Source organism: Mobula birostris, chromosome 11, assembly GCF_030028105.1.
Source record: "Mobula birostris isolate sMobBir1 chromosome 11, sMobBir1.hap1, whole genome shotgun sequence".
Classification (NCBI taxonomy): domain Eukaryota; kingdom Metazoa; phylum Chordata; class Chondrichthyes; order Myliobatiformes; family Myliobatidae; genus Mobula; species Mobula birostris.
This window is the reverse complement of record NC_092380.1, coordinates 107,036,461-107,059,257: the sequence shown is the minus strand read 5'-3', so window position 1 is coordinate 107,059,257 and position 22,797 is coordinate 107,036,461.

Here is a 22,797-nt window from a genome sequence, read left to right as displayed (position 1 = left end):
CGCAATGAAATTTTTTTTTAAACGGTCAATATTTCGGGCCAAGACCCTTCATTACTTCTGGAAAGGAAGTGGGGGGGGGGGGGAAAGCTGGAAAAAGATCTGTTTGAGTTGTGTTGATTGAAATGCAAATATTAGTTAAGATATCAAGGAGACATTCCACTTGTACAATACGCTATAGGATATCTCCTATAGGTATAGTTTCCTCCAAGTTTAATTAAAACTTCCCTCTTCCATTGCCCACTCTGGCTCCCCACTTACCCATTCTCTTCTCCTCACCTGCCCATCACCTCTCCGGGATGACAACTCCTTCCCTTCTGAGGTTTTATGAGGGTTGACAAACAACTTTAAGGTGTATTGCTGCCACCTTCTGAACTGGAGTGTGGGTCGGGATATCTAAATCCTATATATTTATATTTGTATCAAATTCCATGAAAAAGACCTGTATTCTTAAGGAACTAGTCATAGTCATACTTTATTGATCACAGGCGAAATTGGTTTTTGTTACAGTTGCACCATAAATAATTAAGTAGTAATAAAACAATATAGTTAAATAGTAATATGTAAATTATGCCAGTAAATTATGAAATAAGTCCAGGACCAGCCTATTGGCTCAGGGGGTCTGACCCTCCAAGGGAGGAGTTGTAAAGTTTGATGGCCACAGGCAGGAATGACTTGCTATGACGCTCTGTGTTGCATCTCGGTGGAATGAGTCTCTGGCTGAATGTACTCCTGTGCCCACCCAGTACATTATGTAGTGGATGGGAGACGTTGACCAAGATGGCATGCAACTTGGACAGCATCCTCTTTTCAGACACCACCATGAGAGAGTCCAGTTCCATCCCCACAACATCACTGGCCTTACGAATGAGTTTGTTGATTCTTTTGGTGTCTGCTACCCTCAGCCTGCTGCCCCAGCACACAACAGCAAACATGATCGCACTGGCCACCACAGACTCGTAGAACACCCTCAGCATCGTCCGACAGATGTTAAAGGACCTCAGTCTCCTCAGGAAATAGAGACGGCTCTGACCCTTCTTGTAGACAACCTCAGTGTTCTTTGACCAGTCCAGTTTATTGTCAATTCGTATCCAGGTATTTGTAATCCTCCACCATGTCCACACTGACCCCCTGGATGGAAACAGGGGTCACCAGTAACTTAGCTCTCCTCAGGTCTACCAGCAGCTCCTTAGTCTTTTTCACATTAAGCTGCAAATAATTCTGCTCACACCATGTGACAATGTTTCCTACCGTAGCCCTGAACTGCACCATACTTCCCTTTCTCTCATGTCAGATTCTTCCTCCTTCAGCCATTTACCTTTTCTACCCATCACCTTCCAGCTCCTCACTTCATTCTCCACCACAACCACCCACCTGGCTTCACCCAGCACCTTCTAGCTTGTACTCATTCCCCTCCTCCCCCATCTCTTTCCTCCACCCCCCCCACCACCACATTTTTTATTCTGCTTTCTTCCCCCTCCCTTTCCAATCCTGACGAAGAGCCCCTGTCCAAAATGTCGACTGTTTATTCCTTTCCACTGATTCTGCCTGACCTGAGGTGTGTGTGTGTATAAAATTTAAAAGTTGGTATTTAAGTCAAAAAGTTTGTGTACTAAAGTTTTGATGACTCTGAGGTCAAAGATACTTCAGTGTTTGTCATGCATTCTAAGTGGGTAGAAAGTGAAAGCAACCCTGACCTGGATGAGATCAGCAAGACCTCAAGCCCACCACAACTCACAGGCGCATACCATAATGATACTGTCTCGCTGAGCCAGCGTCTCAGTGGCAAGGATATTGATAACTATTTCCTCTCATCCTATTGCTTGTGATAGCTACTTCGTGCCAAGTGAATAACTTTCAGTGAATCAAGATCACAGTTGTAGTGACATCACGTCACCAGTTACTAACTTTGCAATGACTAAGGGAAAAATTGATAGCTTTTAAAGCTTTTTTTTTTAAAAAAAAAAGTAGCACATTACCACAGCTACTGTTTTACTGCTCCAGTAAACTGGGTTCAGTCCTAAGCTCCAGTGCTGTCTTTGTGGAGCTTCCAAGTTCTCTATAGAGTTGGATTTCCTATGGATGCTTTAGTCTCCTCCATAAGACATAGGAGCAGAACAAGGCCATCTGGCCCATTAACTCTGCACCGCCATTCAATCATGGATGTTTTATTTTCTCCCTCATCTCCGTTCTCCTGTTATCTCTCCATAACCTTTGGCCTTCCAATCAGGAACATATCTACCTATTTCAAATATACCAATAGTCATAGAACACTACAGTACAGAAACAGCAACACACATCAAAGTTGCTGGTGAACACAGCAGGCCAGGAAGCGTCTATGGGAAGAGGTACAGCCGACGTTTCGGGCCGAGACCCTTCGTCAGGACTAACTGAAGGAAGAGTGAGTAAGAGATTTGAGAGGGGGAGGGGGAGATCCGAAATGATAGAAGACAGGAGGGGGAGGGATGGAGCCAAGAGCTGGACAGGTGATTGGCAAAAGGGATATGAGAGGATCATGGGACAGGAGGCAAGGGGGAAGGGAGGGAAACCCAGAGGATGGGCAAGGGGTATAGTGAGAGGGACAGAGGGAGAAAAAGAATGTGTGTGTGTGTATATAAATAAATAACAGATGGGGTACGAGGGGGAGGTGGGGCATTAGCAGAAGTTAGAGAAGTCAATGTTCATGCCATCAGGTTGGAGGTTACCTGGATGGAATATAAGGTGTTGTTCCTCCAACCTGAATGTGGCTTCATCTTTACAGAAGAGGAGGTTGTGGATAGACATATCAGAATGGAAATGGGATGTGGAATTAAAATGTGTGGCCACTGGGAGATCCTGCTTTCTCTGGCGGATAAAGCGTAGGTGTTCAGCGAAACGATCTCCCAGTCTACATCGGGTCTCGCCAATATATAGAAGGCCATATCGGGAGCACCGGACGCAGTATATCACCCCAGCCGACTCACAGGTGAAGTGTCGCCTCACCTGGAAGGACTGTCTGGGGCCCTGAATGGTGGTGAGGGAGGAAGTGTAAGGGCATGTGTAGCACTTGTTCCGCTTACAAGGATGAGTGCCAGGAGGGAGATCGGTGGGGAGGGATGGGGGGGACGAATGGACAAGGGAGTCACGTAGGGAGCGATCCCTGCGGAAAGCGGGGGGGAGGGGGAGAGATGTTGGAGAAACAGGACCTTTTTTTCATATTTCACACTTAACTTGTGATCTCTGGTTGTAGTTCCACCAAACCTCAATGGAAACAAGGCTGCTTGCAATGACTTGGTCCTCACAGCCACCTGTGGCAATGAATTCCACAATTTCACCACCTTCTGGCTAAAGAAATTCCTCCTCACCTCTGTTGTAAGGGAAAAATCCTTATATTCTGAGGCTGTGCCTTCTGGTCTAGAATCTCTCACTATCTGAAATACCCTCTCTGGATCCACTCTATCTAGGCCTTTCAATATTTCATATTATTCAATGAGATCCCCCTTCATTCTTCTGAACTCCAGTGAATATAGCCCAAAGCCATCAAATCTCCTATGTTAACCCTTTCACTCCCAGGATAACTCTCAGGAATCTTCTCCAATGCCAGCATATCTTTCTTCGATATGGGATTCAAACTGCTTCATCACGTGTCAAGGCTTAATACATTCTTGTCAAATTCTTCCAGGGTGCCTCTCTGGAACCTTTACAATAAGCCAATTTCTGTTTATTTTTTTCAATCTCCCAATTTATTTGCTCCATTATTCACAAGTGTCCTTTCAGTGGAAGAAGCCCTAAGTGCCAGAATTTACTTCCAAATCTTTTCCAGTGACCCTCTACTTAAAAGCCTCCCCTTTGACCTGGGGTTTGGGCTAATGAGGCACCCAAGTACTCATGTACCGAATTTGTACTAGCATTAGTAAGAAATAACTGCTGAACATAGTTAGAGATTGGCAGGTATGACATGGGCAATACTGACACGTGGCTGAAAGAAGGTCGTAGTTGAGAATTTAACATCCGAGGATACACACTGTATCAAAATGACAGGCAGGTGGGCAGAGGGGTGGGTGGCTCTGTTGGGGGAAAATAATTAAAAACATGTTTAGGAAGAGGTGACATAGGACTGGAATATATAGGATCCTTGTGGGTAGAGTTAAGAAACTGCAATGCCATTAGACAAAGACAACATAGGTATCTAGAAGTCAAATATATTGTTTTACAAACCTACTGGAGTTTCTTGAAGATGTACTAGTAGAATAGATTAGAGAAAACCAGAGGATGTGGTGTACTTGAATTTTCAAGATGCCTTTGATAAAGGCCACATATTGATAAAGGCCCCATAAAAGGTTAGTGTATAAAATCAAAGCAATGTAATGTATTGGCATTGAGTGGAAACAGGTTCACTATTAAACAAAATCACTATCTCTCAATCAATATTGCTGAAAAACAGGGAGTTATTTACTGGGCAGATCTGTTTTGGGGATCTTAATGTTCACATATCAGCAACTAGAGTTCCAGGGCTTCATTTTTATCGGCTTGTATTTTGGTTCATTTCAGTGTGATTTTTTTTTTAAACTATTATCAATATTAAACTGAAAGAAAAATCACTAAATTCAAACTATTTGGCCAATGATGACAAGTGTTCCCTACACTTTCTGAGTCATCTATTGCCATACATATTTTACTAATCCAGAGTTTTATTAAATCGCATTAAAACCATTGAATCCATACACCCTAAGAAACATTCAGCCCATCATATCTATGTAGCATCTCAGCAGATGGTGTGCTGTTCCACTTAACAGGGCTGGCTATGAGAAAGCGATTCCAGATTTATATAATTAAGTAAGTGTTCCTTCAGTAGCATTTTAAAATGGCTCTGGATCAATAATAAAGACCTTTTGGATACAAGTACAGTGACTGAACCAATACATTGAACCAAAGGCAAAGAACAGAAACTCAAGTGATTTTATGGTTTTGAAGGAAGATGGGACGGAGTCCAAGTGTGGTCAAACGTACAACAGAGGTATGGAACAACAGCCTGAGACTGAGGCAGCCACAGTGGTATTGCTAGTTGCAACAAATAGCGTAGAGTAAGTACAAACAAGGTTTTGATTCTCTAGCAAATTTCAGTAGATGTGCTATGGACAGCCTTCTGACTGGTTGTAGCACTGTCTGGTTGGAGGAGCTGACGCACAGGATCGGGAAAAAGCCTCAAAGTTGCAAAGCTGCAGAGCAGACTTGATGGGCTGAATAGCCTATTTCTGCTCCCACGTCTTTGTGATAAATTCATCCAGCTTCATCATCGGCACCAGCTCCCACCGTCAAGCACGTTTTCAATAGGCGATGCCTCACGAAGGACCCCAGCAGCCGGCCCGTGCCCTCGCCTCAATGTTACCATCAGCGAGGATGTACAGGGGCCTGAAGACACACGTCACACACTCAACCTTTTTAGGAACAGCTTCTTCCCCTCTGCCATCAGATTTCTGGAATAACAATGAACCCATGAACACTTTTTGCACTACTTTCTTTAAATTTTTCTTATTGTAACTTGTATTTTTTTTTTTTTTGTCTTGCACTGCTCTATGGCCACAGGTTCAACTCCCACTGCTCTCTGTGAGGAGTTTTCATGCTCTTTCCATGACCACGTGGGTTTCCTCTAGGTGCTCCAGTTTCCTCCCACGGTCCAAAGACCTACCAGCTGGTAGGTTGATTGGTCATTGTGAATTGTCTGTGATTAGGCTGGGGTTAAATCGGGGGATTGCTAGACAGTGTAGCTCGAAGGGCCAGAAGGACCTACTCCATGCTGTATCTCAATAAAATAAAAATTTCATAAGGACATAAGGCAGTGATAATAAAACTGATTCTTATTCTGATGTACTTTGGATTGACCTCCAAGGGAACAGAAAACTAAAAGAACCAAGCTGCTAAGTTGAAATGTCCTCCTGTACTGAGTCCTTCTGCAATTAGTCAGGCTCATCAGCTGAATTAGATGAGAAAATCATCAGGTTACCAGCAGTTCTGTCTATGCATACCAGTATGTCTCATACATCATTTTAAAAGTGGTGTTAAAGTATTATATGAAAATAAAACGGGACCTTAACCTGTGAGAAAGGGTGGGGAGGGATTTGAAAGAGACACATTATTTTTGATGGCCTGTGTGATTGACCCATCACTAAAGTTCTGGTTTATTGTCATTCAGCCACTCGCGTGTATACAGCTAAATGACACCTCGTTCCTTCTGGGACGAAAGTGCGAAACACGGTCGCACAAACAAATATTGTTACGATCCAGCACACCCAGTCACAAAATAATATCAGCCAATTCCTTGAGTGACCCAGGTTGAAGACTGCCAGGTTGGCATAAAAGTGTGATGTGGATGTTTATATAAAACAGTATACTGTTACTGGCACTATTATAATAAAACAAGTATAAATATGTGAAACAGTGGCGATAAAAGATGAAAAGTGATCAGTTGATAAGTGACCATGGCATTCAGTATATGTGTGTTGGAAGGTAGCAGGGTATTTATTAAGAAATGCACAAAATAAAACCTTATTCATATTTACCAATGGAAGAAACCAGTGTTCCTACTATGTGTGATGAGGCCATCATAATCAGCAAATGGAAATCCCTTTTTACCAAAGAGTTGTTTTTTTTATTTTTTTTGTTTCAGTTGTATGTTATATGCAAGTGTTGCTGGCAGATCATCACTCTTTGGTCTGCACAAAAGCTGTCGGTCTGCCAGCCCATCAAGATGTCTGTAGCAGAATGATGCCAACTAGCAAATTCCAGGCTGTAGGAGTGTGTGCTGAGAGATGCACTAAAGCTCAGTGGGGAAGGACTACACAATGGGGTTCTTCTGTTACTGGAGAGGAAGGGACCAGGTTGGGGAGGAATCCCCTCAACTATTGTGGCCATATACTATCCCAGGGTGCTGAACAAGTAGCAACAGTGTTATCAATGTGTATGAACATAATTGATACGAATTGACAATAAACTGGACTGGTCAGAGAACACTGAGGCTGTCTACGAGAAGGGTGAGGAGACTGAGGTCCTTTAACATCTGCCGGAAGATGCTGAAATATGTTCTACAAGTCTGTAGTGGCCAGTGCTATCATGTTTGCTGTTGTGTGCTGGGGTAGCAGACACCAACAGAATCAACAAACTCATTCGTAAGGCCAGTGATGTTGTGGGGATGGAACTGGACTCTCTGACGGTTGTGTCTGAAAAGAGGATGCTGTCCAAGTTGCATGCCTTCTTGGACAATGTCGCCCATCCACTACATAATGTTCTGGGTGGGCACAGGAGTACATTCAGCCAGAGACTCATTCCACCGAGATGCAACACAGAGCGTCATAGGAAGTCATTCCTGCCTGTGGCCATCAAACTTTACAACTCCTCCCTTGGAGGGTCAGACACCCTGAGCCAATAGGCTGGTCCTGGACTTATTTCCTGGCATAATTTACATATTACTATTTAACTATTTATGGTTTTATTACTATATATTTTTTATGGTGCAACTATAATGAAAACCAATTTCCTCTGGGATCAATAAAGTATGACTATAAATAATAGAACAGTACTGAAAGCATTGACTTTGAATGTAGAGAATGAAAAGGTATCACATAGTGTAATCCCGTAAGTTTTTTAAATTATTATTAAAGTTTATTTTGTTTAAAAAGAAAAGTTAGCAAACATGAAAACAACAATGAGCTGACTTCTTAGGATCTAGCTGACTCCTGTCCAAAGGCAAAGAACAGAAACCCAAGTGGTTTTATGGTCTTGGAGGAAGATGGGATGGAGTCCAAATGTGGTCAAACGCACAGCAGAAGTATGGAACAACAGCCTGAGGTTGAAGCAGCACCAGTGGTACTGCCAGCTGCAAGCACATTAATTATAACATACCAAGATTCATCACAGCCAAGAGTGACCTCGAGACTTGCTGAGGAGCAGAAGATAACACTGGCAGGAAAAAGTATATTCCACACCCCACTTCCCGCCCCCGCCCCCCCCACCACCGACACAACATATCTACAAGATGCACCTTCGCACATTTTTCAGCCCTCATCCCAAGCAGTAAATTTGACTTAATTGCATGCTTGCTTAATACCAGACAAGACTAACTCTTGTAAATCTTCATGCAACTTTAAATTAGTGAGATGTCAATAAATTTCACTTCATGCCTGGTTTGGAACAAAATCCAGAAAGTCACGGGAAGCAGCATGTCTTTTAACAATAGATAATCCTCGGTCTGTAGTGCACCTCGTCCCCACCCCCTCCTTCAATGGGGGATGAAGTAATCTCTCGATATGTGAAGGTCTTCCAGAGATGTTGAAATGCATTAGTAATGTGTAATGTCACTTTCAATTTATCTGCAGAATAATTTCAACAAAGCGCTGTTTTGGAATCTTCTTATCTCTACTTCCCCTTAATGTATTTATAAAGAAATGTTAGTGCTGTTCTAAAAATTGCATACTTTTATTTTTGATTTTAGCTGTTTGAAAATTAGGTACTCTTTAAAAACAGCTGATGTTGACCCATTGGAATTTTAAGCTTAAAATCCATCCTACAGAATTCTTAGACCTAATATGTACATGTTTATCTTCAATAAAAGATAATGGGCTTCGCTGAAGAATTTGCATATCTACATTTGACATTTAATATTCTCAAACTCAACCCCTCTGAATTTTGCCTTTTTTTTTGTTGAGCAGCTTCCAAAAAGCCACTTGGAGAACTGGTTTTCCAGTGGGATTTGCAGGAAGGCTTGGCACACTCATTTGTATGAGGCTGCGTACGCCAGGATGTTGTACATCGACTTCAGCTCGACGTTTAGTACGATCGTCCCTCCGAGGCTGGTGGGTAAACTATCCTCATTGGGACTTAACACCCTTCTCTGTAACTGGATGTGTACCTCCTTCCTGATAGTCACAGGAGCATCAGGACTAGGACTTCCAGACCGGGTAACAGATTCTTTCCTCAAGCTGGGAGACTAATGAATACCCTGCCACCACTGAGGTCTCATCACTAGAACATCAAACTGTTTACTATTATTTACTGTTTACCTGTGCTACACACTACATGCATTTTAAATTTTATTAACTTGTTTATGGTAATATTTTGTTTTGTGCACTGTGTGCGTGCTGTATGTATTGTGGGTGCACCGGGGTCCAGAGGAACATTGTTTTGTTTGGTTTTATATACACAGTCAGATGACAATGAACTTGAAATTGATCGGCCCTTATGAATATATTAAGGTCAGCTCTGCTTCAACCTCAAAAGCCACTACTGAATTGTCATTTCTCAGCTTGCTGTTCTTTCATCTCTGTGTTCGAAGGTTGTGGGTTAAGTGTCAAAGATCTCTACATTGTGAAAGAGGACCTAAGCAGAGCTGCCCTGTTAGAGCAGCCCCATCCATCACAGCAAAAGCCCTCCACACCAGTGAGCACATCTACACGTAGCACTGTCACAAGAAAGCAGAATCCCCACCATCCAGGCCGTGCTCTCATCTCACGGCTGTTGTCAGGAAGGAGGTATAGAAACTTTGTCTCACGCCACCAGGTTCAGGAACAGTTATTATCCCTCAATCATCAGGATCCTGAACCAGAGTGGATAACTTCACTCACCTCAACTCTGAACTGGTTCCATAACCTAGGACTCACTTTCAAGGACTCTACAACTCATGTTCTCAGAACTATATATATATTTAATTGTAATATTATTATTGTGTTTGCATTCTTTTGCACATTGTTTGTTTCCCCATTTTCCTTTGTAGTTTTTTCATTGGTTCTGTGGTAAACCATGTATATATGTTGTAATTCGGTTACCTGTCTGGACACACCCCTCTGCTGACTGCTCCTGTGGCTCCTCCCACAGAGTCCTGTATAAAAGTGTTCGCCTTGCCCCTCCCCCTCAGTCCGGGGGCAGACACTCACTGTGGAGGTCGTATTGTACAGCGAATAAAAGCCTTTCAGTATTTTACCAAACCTCAGTCTTTTGGAGTAATTGAAGGTGCTTCAATTTTATTCGCTGTACATTTTAAAACATGGAACAGGCCCTGAGACCAGACAAATTAGACCTCGATCCGCAAATGCCTGACGCTGGAAACGCTTTCGAACTCTGGCTGGCCTGCTTCGAAGCGTATCTAGAGGAGATTAAAGCGACCGACCCCGTAGCGAAGCGCAGAGTTCTACTCTCCAGGGTCAGTCCACGGGTCTATTTGCTGATCAGAGACCAGCCGAACTACGACGGTGCAATGAACGCACTCAAAAGACAATACCTGCGGCCGATAAACAGCGTCTATGCTCGGCACCGTTTAGCGACACGGCAACAACAGTCCGGGGAATCGAGTGCTGAGTTTGTCCAGGCCCTACAGACACTCGTGCGGGTCTGCAATTGCCAGGAGCTGACGGCGGCTCAGCATGCAGAACTCCTAGTGAGGGACGCCTTCGTCACGGGGACCAGGTCAGTGTACGTGCGCCAGCGGCCGCTGGAAAAAGCCGATCTTACCCTAAGTTCGGCGATCGAGCTGGCTGATATGTTAGAGGCCGCTCTGCATAACTCCGAGGCTCTCCAGGCACGCGATCCCCCGAAGGCCTCGTGGGCGCCGCAGACCCCGCAACCATCCGGCGAATCGACCTTGGCTGCAGCCAGTCGTGAGTCCGCGAAGTGCTACTTCTACGGACTGGAGAAGCACCCCTGGAAACGCTGCGCGGTCTGACAAGCTACCTGTTCCAGCTGCGGAAAGGAGGGTCACTTCGCCAAGGTCTGTAAGTCAAAACCGCGAGCGGGATCGAGCAGCGCCGCGTGCAAGATGTGGGGGTTGCCATGTTCCCTGCGCACTGCCACCACGTGTGAGACATGGGGGCCGCCATCTTCCCTGCATGCTGCCACCACGTGCGAGACATGGGGGTGGCCATCTTGGTCGGTGCCACCTCCCACCGCCTACAACCAACGGATGCTCACGGGCCACCCCATCGCGCTGGACCAAGACAGCGACCCCACCCTGGCTTCTGTGACCTTCGACCAAAGCGCTCCCCACCAGCTCGCAAGGTCAATGATGGACATCCTGGTGGAGGGGCACAGGACAAGCTGCCTGTTTGACACAGGCAGCACGGAGAGTTTTATCCATCCGGCCACGGTGCAGTATTGTGGACTCATGATACGGCCGGTAAGTCAGAGGGTCACCATGGACTCCGGGTCGCATACAACAGACATCCGGGGGGGTTGCGTAGCGACACTAGTGGTGCAGGGCACAGAATATCGGGACTTTACGTTACTGGTCTTGCCTCAACTGTGTGCCCCTGTGCTGTTGGGGTTGGACTTCCAGAGCCACCTGAAAAGCGTGACAATGAAGTATGATGGGCCCCTCCGGCCAATTACTGTCATAAATCCCCTGTTTTGTAGAGATATGTCACGTACCCCGCTACTGAACGAACACACACACACACACACACTGACCCGTGCATCCCACCCAACATCATGCCAACTGCCACACTACCGACACCACTTGCGGCCTCTCCACCCTCAGGATCCCTTCCCCACCGCTGTTCGCCAACCTGACCCCCGACTGTAAACCTGTGGCAACTAAAAGCAGGAGGTACAGCGCGGGGGACAGAGCTTTCATTAAGTCGGAGGTGCAGCGACTGCTCAGGGAGGGGGTCATTGAGGCAAGCACAAGTCCTTGGAGGGCGCAGGTGGTCGTTGTTCGGAACGGGGAGAAGAATAGGATGGTCATGGACTATAGCCAGACCATCAATAGGTTCACGCAGCTCGACGCGTACCCTCTACCCCGCATCGCGGATATGGTCAATCAGTTAGCACAGTACAAGGTGTACTCGACCATAGACCTAAAATCCACTTACCATCGGCTCCCCATCCACCGGGAGTACCACCCTTACACTGCCTTCGAGGCGGACGGCAGGCTTTACAATTCCTGTGTGTCCCCTTTGGTGTCACGAATGGTGTAACTGTCTTCCAGAGGGCAATGGACCGGATGGTGGACCAGTGCCAACTGAAGGCCACGTTCCCATATCTGGATAACATCACCATCTGCGGTCACGACCAGCAGGATCACGACAACAACCTCCAAAAATTTCTCCAAGCGGCCAAATCTTTCAACCTCACCTATAACAAGGACAAGTGTGTATTTGGGACCACCCGACTTGCTATCCTTGGGTGTGTCGTGGAGCATGGAGTCATTGGCACTGACCCCGACCGTATGCGCCCCCTGTTGGAACTCCCTCTTCTCAATACCCTCAGAGCCCTCAAAAGGTGCCTGGGCTTCTTTTCATATTACGCCCAATGGGTCTCTAACTATGCAGACAAGGCCCGCCCCCTGGTCAAGTCCACCACATTCCCCCTCTCTGCCGAGGCCCACGCGACCTTCAACTGCATAAAAGGGGACATTGCCAAAGCAGCAATGCATGCGGAGGATGAGGCCATTCCCTTCCAAGTAGAGAGTGACGCCTCTGACTTTGCGCTGGCTGCTACCCTCAACTAGGCAGGAAGACCAGTGGCGTTCTTCTCCCGTACCCTTCAAGGCCCTGAAATTCGGCACTCTGTGGTAGAGAAAGAGGCGCAGGCCATAGTGGAAGCTATAAGGCACTGGAGGCACTATCTTGTCGGCAAAAGGTTCACCCTGCTAACTGACCAGCGCTCAGTCACGTTCATGTTTAATAATCAGCAGCGGAGCAAAATCAAAAATGATAAAATTCTAAGGTGGAGAATCGAACTCTCCACCTACAATTATGACAGCATGCACAGGCCTGGGAAGCTCAACGAGTCCTCCGATGCCCTATCCCGGGGAACATGCGCCAGTGCGCAGAACGACCGGCTATACACCCTACATGTAGACCTTTGCCACCCGGCTTTTCCACTTCATGAAAGCCCGGAACCTGCTTTACTCCCTTGAGGAGATCAGGATGATGACCAGGGACTGCCAAGTCTGCGCACTTCTACCGACCCGAAAAGGCACCACTCATCAAGGCCACCCGCCACTTTGAGCGACTGAGTGTTGACTTCAAGGGCCCCCTTCCCTCCACCGACCGCAATGTGTACTTTCTTAACGTAATTGACGAGTACTCGCGGTTCCCCTTCGCCATCCCCTGCCGCGACACCACTACCACGTCAGTTATAAAAGCCCTGCGCAAGCTCTTCACTCTGTTCGGATACCCGTGCTGTATCCACAGTGACAGAGGGTCCTCGTTTATGAGTGACGAGCTGCACCAATATCTACTGGCTAGGGGAATTACAACCAGTAGGACCACGAGCTATAATCCCCGGGGGAATGGACAGGTAGAGAAGGAGAATGGCACGGTGTGGAAAGCCACACTCTTAGCCCTCAGGTCAAAGGGGCTGCCAGTCTCCCGCTGGCAGGAGGTCCTTCCCGAGGCACTCCACTCCATCCGCTCCCTGTTATGCACAGCCACTAATGCCACCCCTCATGAGCGGCTCTTTTCTTTTCCCAGAAAATCGACCACTGGAACCACCCTACCAACTTGGCTGACGTCCCCGGGGCCAGTGCTGCTTCGGAAACATGCGAGGAGCAATAAATACTCCCCGATGGTCAAGAGGGTTCATTTACTTCATGTGAACCCCCAGTATGCCTACGTGGTTTTACCTGATGGGCGGGAGGACACGGTCTCCATCCGCAACCTGGCGCCCGCAGGAGCTCCGGGCCCCTACCCTGAACACTCCGTGGTGACCATTGACCCCGTACCCACCAATGTATGTACCTGCAAGACACTGTGCACCCCAAGCCCTATACAGATACTACACGACACTCCCATACCGGGCGCGACGCACACGCACGAGGGATTACCGACACCTAACCTGCTGGCACCTGAAGTCAGGCCGGAGCCAGCACAACCGCCATCGCCGGTGCTACGTAGATCACAGCGACGGACTCGACCGCCTGATAGACTTAACCTGTAAATATACTTGTAAATATTGTCAGTCACTTCACCCCGCGGGACTTTTTTTTTTAAAAAAAGGAGGGGTGAATGTGGTAAACCATGTATATATGTTGTAACTCGGTTACCTGTCTGGACACACCCCTCTGCTGACTGCCCCTGTGGCTCCTCCCACAGAATCCTGTATAAATGTGTTCGCCTTGCCCCTCCCCCTCAGTCCGGGGGTGGAGGTTGTATTGTACAGCGAATAAAAGCCTTTCAGTATTTTACCAAACCTCAGTCTTTTGGAGTAATTGAAGGTGTTTCAGGTTCTATTTTTTTTTTTTTTTGTTCTACAGTGAATGCCAGCAAGAAACTGAATCTCAGGGTAGTATATGGTGAAAGTTGGTACTTTACTTTGAACTTTGCTTATCATGCGACAGGTTAACACAAGACCTTGGCTGCCCTCAGGTGGATACAAAGGATGTTATACTACCACTTGAACAGAGGGACACTCTTCCTAGTGTCCTGGCCAGGTGCATCAAACAGTACCAACTAAAAACAAAGTAATTAGTCATCACATTGTTCTTTGCAGTGCCTTGCTGTCCAACAACAGTTTGTTGATCTGGCATATCAGAATAAATTAATACAATTATTGATTGCTATTAGTAATGGGCCAATGTACTGGGCATTTCAGAAATTAGTTATGTGCCAACAGTCTGTGCTCACGTAAACTGTACTGTGCAGAAGTCTTAGGCACATGTTAAAAAATAATTCTGTAAAACAAGGATGCTTTCAAAAATAATTAAATAAAAAGCTACCAGATATCAAAATTGACTATAAAGAGTAGTAAACAGCTTTTTAAAAAAACTAAATCAGAACAATATTTGGTATGATCACCCTTTGCCTTTAAAGCTGCATCAATTCTCTTAGGTACACTGTTGAGTAGGTTTTTTTTAATTGGCTGGTCGGTTGTTTTTGGAGAACTTGCCACAGTTCTTCCGTAAACTTGGGCTGTCTTCCTTGCTTCAGTGTCTCCAGGTGATCCCAGAGAGCCTCAATGACAGTGAGATTAGGACTTTGGGGAAACCATACTATCTGAAACTATATAATATTAAAAAAAATATCTAGGGCCCCTAAACCTTTTGCACAGTACTCTACATCCCTTCCCCAAAAAATTGTAATGTCATTAGATATACTTAAAGTGGAGGTAGATAGATTCTTGAAGAGCAAGTGTGTGAAACGCTACGAGGAGAATGGGGTTGAGAAGGATGATAAATCAGCCATGGTAGAACAATGGAGTGGACTCAGTGATCCAAATGGCCTGATTCTGGTCCCGTATCTTATGGTCAATTAATAACAGGGCTGGTGACATGAAGGGAGAATGGGAAAATTGGAGTTCAGAAGAAAGAGTGGGCACCTCACTGAAACACAGAATGCTGATGGAATTGGACAGACATCTTGCAGGGAAAATGTTCCTGATGGTGGGAATGTCCAGGATCAGGTATCACAGACTGGGTCAGCCAAATAAATCTGAAATGAGGAGAAATTTCTTCAGCCAAGGAGTGATGAACCTTTGAAATTTTCTGACACAGAACACAGTTGAGAAAAAAAATCAGTAAATATATTCAAGATGGAAGTGGGTATAACACTAAAGAGATTTAGAGATATCGGGAGAAAGTGGAGAAAGAGATGAGAAGCTGCTGCATTCTGGTTCTCACTGAAATGTGGTTAAACAGCAACATGCCCAACATGGTGTTTCAACTCAATGGGATGACACTGTTCAGCACAGGTACGAACTCTCTGTCGAGGAAATCCAAGGGAGCTGGAATCTCTGAGTACATTAACAAAGGTTGGTGCACAAATCCATCTGTAATTCGCAGTCACTGTTCTTGGGAAACTGAGCATCTTACAATGAAAGGCTGGCCACATTACCTGCTCAGGGAGCTTACTGCTGTGTTCATCACTGCTGTTTACATTCCCCCCTGCCCCAAGCACAAACACCAAGGATGCACAGCGAGGGTTTTACAGTATCATCAGCTCTCTAGGAAACAAGCTTCTGCACAATCTCTTCATAATTACAGATTTCAATCATGCAGGACATTTTACCCAAATTCTACCAACATGTCATCATGGTCACTCGGGGAAGCAAACAGACTGGACCACACTTACACAAACAGATGCGGTATTTACAAAGCCATCCCACACCCTCACCTTGGCCTCTCTGACCACATCTCCACAATGTTAATCCCAGCACACCAACCACTGCTGAAAATGGAGAAACCACTTGAGGACCATCAATGTATGGCTATGCTCCAGGATTCTTATAAACAGACTGACAGTTCAAGGAGGCCGTCACAAGCGGAGAAGACACAGACCTTCTCTATTTACCGTCTTTCATCAGCTACATCCGTAAGTGCATAGTCGAGGTTAGTACCTCAAGACGGTCATCTCATGGCCCAGAGCACAAAGGTGCGCTCCCTACTAAAAGTCTGGGACGCTACCTTCAAGTTTGGTGACAGAACAGTTCTCAGAGAAGCCAGGAAAACCCTCCTCTTAAGCATAAACAGGGCAAAGGCCACCTAATCAAAAACTTCAGGATCACCTGTCCGATAACAATCCTTGGCGTATGTCCCTGAGCATCAAGGGCATCACTGACTATGCAAGGAAAAGCAGTGCTGACTTTTCTTAGACACCTCCCTCCCTGACGCTGTAAACAACTTTTATGTATGCAATGAGGCATGAAACGTAACACCAGCCATGTTATGTATTAAGAAGTATCCCCATCCCAGGTATAACAGCAGCACGTGTGAGGTGGCCACAGCACCTGTCATTCACGTGGCCCTGACACACCTGAAAAACAAGGACACCTCTGTAATGTATGGATCTATTTCATTTAGAGCAATGACACCCCACCCCAGCACTACGTATCGATCTGTGCATGCGCATTGTTCTCGCTCACAGCAATGTGGACACACCAGTTAAAGCCATCTCCCACGTACATGCTTTAATTTAATATATACGTAGTTATGCGATGAGTACAAACTTAAAGTCAGAGAATGTCACCAACTGCACCAACAGTTACGGGACAAAACGGCAGGAGTTAAACTGCACCAGAAAGCCGTCACATATGCTAACAAACGTGAGTACAGTGCATAGTAACAGTGAAAGACGTGCTGAATTTAAAGTGAAAATAATGTGGCGAAGGCTTCAGTTGGAAAGTCGACTAATTTGATAGCACTAATGAAGGCTGAGAGTCTTATATCAAGGGGGTTGAATTGTATTGTAACACAGACAACATGAAGGAGCAAAAGAAAGCCCCTACACTTCTTAGCTTAATGGGCCCAAGAATGTACATTCTCTTAACACAACTTAGAGACCCCTGCCAACCCAGCAAGCAAGACATTCGACAAAATTGTTATAATTTTACAAAATCACTTGAGCCCTAGACCACTGGTAGTAGCTGAGAGTTTTAGATTTTTACAAAAGGAACTAGTCAAAAGATGAAAGCCTTTCTGAAAACATTGCAGACTGCACAAACTTTCCCAGTACTGTGACTTTAGTGATGGACTTCCTGATGCATTAAGGGACAGGTTTGTATGTGGCATGCATAGTCAAAGCACTCAAAAGAAGCTATAATCCAAAAGAGACCAAACCTTAGAATGGGCAATGACCATTGCAAAATCATTAGGAAAGGATGGAGTTGGATACAGGGTCAGCTTTGTCTATAATTCCAGAAGCTGAGCACAGCAGTCTGTTATCTGTCAAGTAGGGTGCCGTGCACAATCCTGATTTGATGGAGGCGGACGTGAGAGCACGGAAGAACATCTGGAGAAACTTCTGAAATGCCCGCTTCGCTGCTGCTGCTACTGTGTGATCCAGAATCTCTGGAGGGGAGGGCCCAGAGTCCTCAGCTTTGCTTGTTGCTCGGCTGCCGAGGCGGGGTCAAAGCGCTCGGCAGAGGATAGCGCTCGGCAGAGGATGGTGCTTGGAGAGGTTGTATCAGAGGGGCTGGTCGGAGGCTCGAAGTTTTCGGACGGACTCAGAGTCGGCTGCAGTCGGGTGCTTCCAATGCATTGGCAGGTTGTCGGCACTTGGAGGTTCATGGCAGGGAGAGTTTCTCCCTTCTGCCGCCTGCGTTAGATGGTGGGTCGGTCGGGACTTTGAGACTTTTTTTTACCGTGCCCATGATCTGCTCTTTATCAAATTATGGTATTGCTTTGCATTGTTGTAACTGTATGTTACAATTATGTGGTTTTGTCAGTTTTAGTCTTGGTTTGTCCTGTTTTTTGTGATATCATTCTGGAGGAACATTGTATCTTTTTTTAATGCATGCATTTCTAAATGACAATAAAGGAGCACTGAGTGTCCTCATAATCTAATCTAACCTAACAGACTGTTTTCTAAAATACCATTAGAGGAGACTTCAGTGAAGCTAAAGACTTACACAGGCAAAAAAGTGTCTCCCAAAGGCAAAATGAAAGTAAATGTGTTGTATGTAGGACAAACACAACAGTTAGAGCTTTAAGTACCGAAAGGTGGAGAGCCAGCAATTTTCGGATGTGAATGGTTGAGAAAAATCCAACTAGGCTGGCACTCAATCAAAGCTCTCAGTTTGACATCAACAGGCATCAGCAGCCCAAATGGTAGCTCTAACTAGAGACTGATAGCTGCTTAATGCTAATGAGAAGGTATTTGAGAAAGCAATAGGTAAATTCAAAGGCATGAAGGCCAGAATTGAACTGGATGAAACAGCAACACCAAGATTCCATAAAGCACTTCTAGTGCCTTATGCACTATGTCCTAAAGTGGATGCTGAACTGCCGAGCTTGGAGGCATCTGGAATTCTCTCCAAGGTTGAGTGGAGCAATTAGGCCATCCCTCTTGTTGATCACTGGGACAAAGTGAAGGCCGGAGCTGTTAGCATATGTGGGAATTTCGAGGTGCACTTCAACCTGGTGCTGCGTACTGTGCAGTATCCCCTGCCTCAGAAGACATTTTTGCATCTTTGGCAGCCGGGGAGAGATTTTTAAAGTTTGGCTCATCACAAGCCCATCTGCAAATGGAGATTGAGGAGTCAAGCAGGAAGTTCCTCACAATCAACACTCATAAGGGATCGTCTTTGCCGTCACATCAGCTCCAGCAATTTGGCAAGGAGCAATGGACCAAGGGCTCCAAGGTATCCCAGGAAAGCCATGTTACCTTGATGACATCATCATGACTGACAAAAATAATAAAGAGCACCTCCAGAACCTTGGTGAAGTGTTTACCAGGCTGAGTGAGTATGGTCTGCGCACAAAGAGAGAGAAGTGTGAGTTCTTCCAAGCATGAATTCTCGTATTGTGGACATGTCATTGACAAGCAGGGCCTACATAAGTCACAAGAGAAGATGGAAGCAGTGCTACAGGTACCCAAACCAGAAAATGTGTCTCAACTCAGGTCATATTTGGGCCTTGTAAACTAATAACATTGCTTTCTCCCAAACATTACTACAGTGCTGCACCCATTGAATGCACTGTTGCAGATGGGAGCAAAGTGGGAACCGTCAGAAAGATGTGAAAAAACCTTCAATGAAACAAGGAAACTAATAATATCCGATGAACAGCTCACCCATTATGACCCATCCCTGCCCATCAGACTGGCTTGCGACATGTCCCCTTATGGCATTGGAGCTGTTCTGTCATACATGATGAAAGATGGATCTGAACACCCGACTGTGTTTGATTCAAGACCACTGATGAGTGCAGAACACCGATTGACTGAGAGGCTCCTCGGTCTAAGATAGTGAATGAGGAAGTTCTACCACTACCTCTGTGGACAAGAGTTTACTCTAGTGACAGATCACCAGCACCTGGTGTTCATTGTCAATCCCCGGAAGGGAATTCCAGTGATGACTGCTACCTAGTTACAACGTTGGGCACTGTTCCTCGGAGCCCACTCTTATGACATAGGGTTCCAGGGTACCAAACAACACAGCAATGCTGATGGCTTGTCACGTCTTCCACTATTGGCAACTGAAGAAAAGTCTTCATACTGTGACCCAGCAGAAATGTTCCACACCGCACTTGTGGACCAGTTGCCTGTAACAAATTCCGATATACAAAGGGAAGCAAGGAATAACCCGACATTGTCAAAAGTCTGTGAAATCACCAGGCAAGAATGGACAGCTCATGGTAACCCTATGCTTCCAGAAAGTTCTCAGCGAGACGAGAACAACTGTCGGTATGTTAAAGAACGGTGATGTGTGGATCTCGTGTTGTGGTTTCCTCTACACTGTGCACCAGAGTGTTGGAAAATCTGCATGAAGGACATTTGGGTACAGTCAAGATGAAGAGTCTCGCCTGGACCTGCGTGTGGTGACCAGGGATCGATAAACAGATTGAAGACTTGGCCAAAAGCAGTTCGTGATGCCAAAATGTTCAAAATGCACCCCCACAGGCACCGTTACACTGTGGGAGTGGCCAGGCTCAGCATGACAAAGAGTGCTTATTGACTTTGCTAGGCCGTTCATGGACTCTATGTTTCTGATTGCTGTAGATGCTCATTCTAAGTGACCAGATGTGATACCAGTGAAGTCAACCACCTCAGCAAAGACTCTCTCCGCTCTGAGGACCAGATATGGCTTACCAGAACAAACTGTGAGTGACAACAGACCACGATACACGTCAGAAGAATTCTGACTGTTCATGAAGGAAAATGGCATCAGACATTTCAAGTCAGCTCCTCACCACCCAGAAACGAATGGGTTAACTGAAAGGTTTATCTAGACCTTCAGAAGTCCATTAAAGTGATGAACAAGGAGGACATTTCACTACAGCACAAGGTGGACAACCTCCTTTTTGTGTATCGGAACTCTGTTCATGCGACAACAAATCAAACACCGGCAATGCTGTTTACGAGCAGCATTTGATTGCTCTGGGCTTATATTCACTGGAATTCAAAAGAATGAGGGGGATCTGCTTGAACCTTATGGAATGATGAAAGGCCTTGATAGAATGGATGTGGACAGACTGTTTCCCATGGTGGGAGAGTCTAAGACCAGGGGCCACAGCCTCAGAATAGAGGGACATCCATTTATAATGGAGTTGAGGGGTGAATTTGTGGAATTCAGTTCCACAGGCAGCTGTGGAGGTGAAGTTATTAGGCATATTTAAGGCAGAGGTTGTTAGGCTATTGATTGGTCATGGCATGAAGAGATACGGGGAGAAGGCAGGAGATTGGGGCTGAGAGGGAAATGGATCAGCCTTAATGAAATAGCAAAGACTCAATGGGCCAAATGGCCTAATTCTGCTCCTATATCTTATGGCCTAAAGAAATTCCTCCTTATCTTTGCTCTAAAGTGATGTCTTCTTCATCGGTACTTCTTCATTAGTCTCTTTTTAGTTGCTGGCTGCAATCAGGAAGCTGATATCACTATGCTAACAGCCAGTGCTATGTACCATTTCCCTCGATTTGGATAAATCCAGAGGTCTTGGTGCAGAACAGGATGAAAGCTGATGGCAGAGTAATAAAGTGCAGAGCCACGGATAGATTTCAACATGAGGCCGTGTATTTTAAAGCACTTATTACCTGCTGTTATCTGGTTAATGGCAGGAACAACTAAAGGAAATGTACATTCACAGAAAAATTCTGTCCACTATTATAAGCAGTATGTTTTTCCTTTCATTGCTTTTGCCTCCAGGGGAAATAAAGCAAGACTTCCAGCCAATAAAAACGAGAAAGGAAACAACAGCTGAGGTGGTTCCTACTGGGCTTACAAAGTCCAGACAGTTACAGATTTTTCACCAGAACAGCTCAGTAGTGTAGCGGTTAGTGCAATCACTTTACAGCATCAGTGATCACCAACTGGGGTTCAAATCCTGTAAGGAGTTTGTACGTTCCCCTGCCCCCCCCCACCCTCCGGGCTTCCTCCAGGTGTTCCAGTTTCCTCCCATATTCCAAAGATGTATGGATAGGGTTAGGATTAGTAAGCTGTGGGCATGCTATGTTGGTACCAGAAGCGTGGCTGTACCTGCAGGCTGCCCCCAGCACAAACAACGCATCTCAGTGTGCATGTAACAATATTTTTTAATTCCAAAACAAACTTCATTCAGAATTTTAAAAGTTATTTACAAGGGAAAAAAACCATGTAATGCCTTTTCATTCTGACATTCATAGTCAATACTTTTAGTTGTGTTCTATTACATTCATTGTGGGCATGTGGCCAAGTGGTTAAGGCATCGGACTAGCTACCTGAAGGTCGTGAATTCGAGCCCCAGCCGAGGCAACGTGTTGTGTCTTTGAGCAAGGCACTTAACCACACAGTGCTCTGCGACGACACCGGTGCTAAGCTGTATGGGTCCTAATGCCCTTCCCTTGGACAACATCAATGTCATGGAGAGGCGGAGACTTGCAGCATGGGCAACTGCTGGTCTTCCATACAACCTTGCCCAGGCCTGTGCCCTGGAGAGTGAAGACTTTCCAGGCGCAGATCCATGGTGTCACAAGACTAACGGATGCCTTTAATTGCATTCATTAAAACCAATTGCACTGTTGCCACTCATGTCGCCCCTTGGGGTCGATGTTCATGTGACCAATAAAGCTAGTCAATAAGATAATTAATCAGTCATTAATTGGTGGTTTAGAGTAAACGATTAACCTAAAAACCAGCACACCTTTGGGTTGTGCATGGAAGCTCGGGCACCCATGGGAAAGCCATGAAGTCACAGAAAATGTGCATCCTGTGGTCGGGAAGGAACCTGGGTTGCCAAAGCTATACAACCTCGGACGTGGTCATTTTAGCTTAGAGTTAAACGTTATTTGTTTGGATTTACCAACGAAAAATGTTCTACAAGAGCAGGAATTAAACCAGAAAGTGGACAAAATGCTCAGAAGGTCAGCCAGCAACTGTGGATAGAAATAAGATGAGCTGATGTTTCAGATCAGTGTCTCTCCTTGG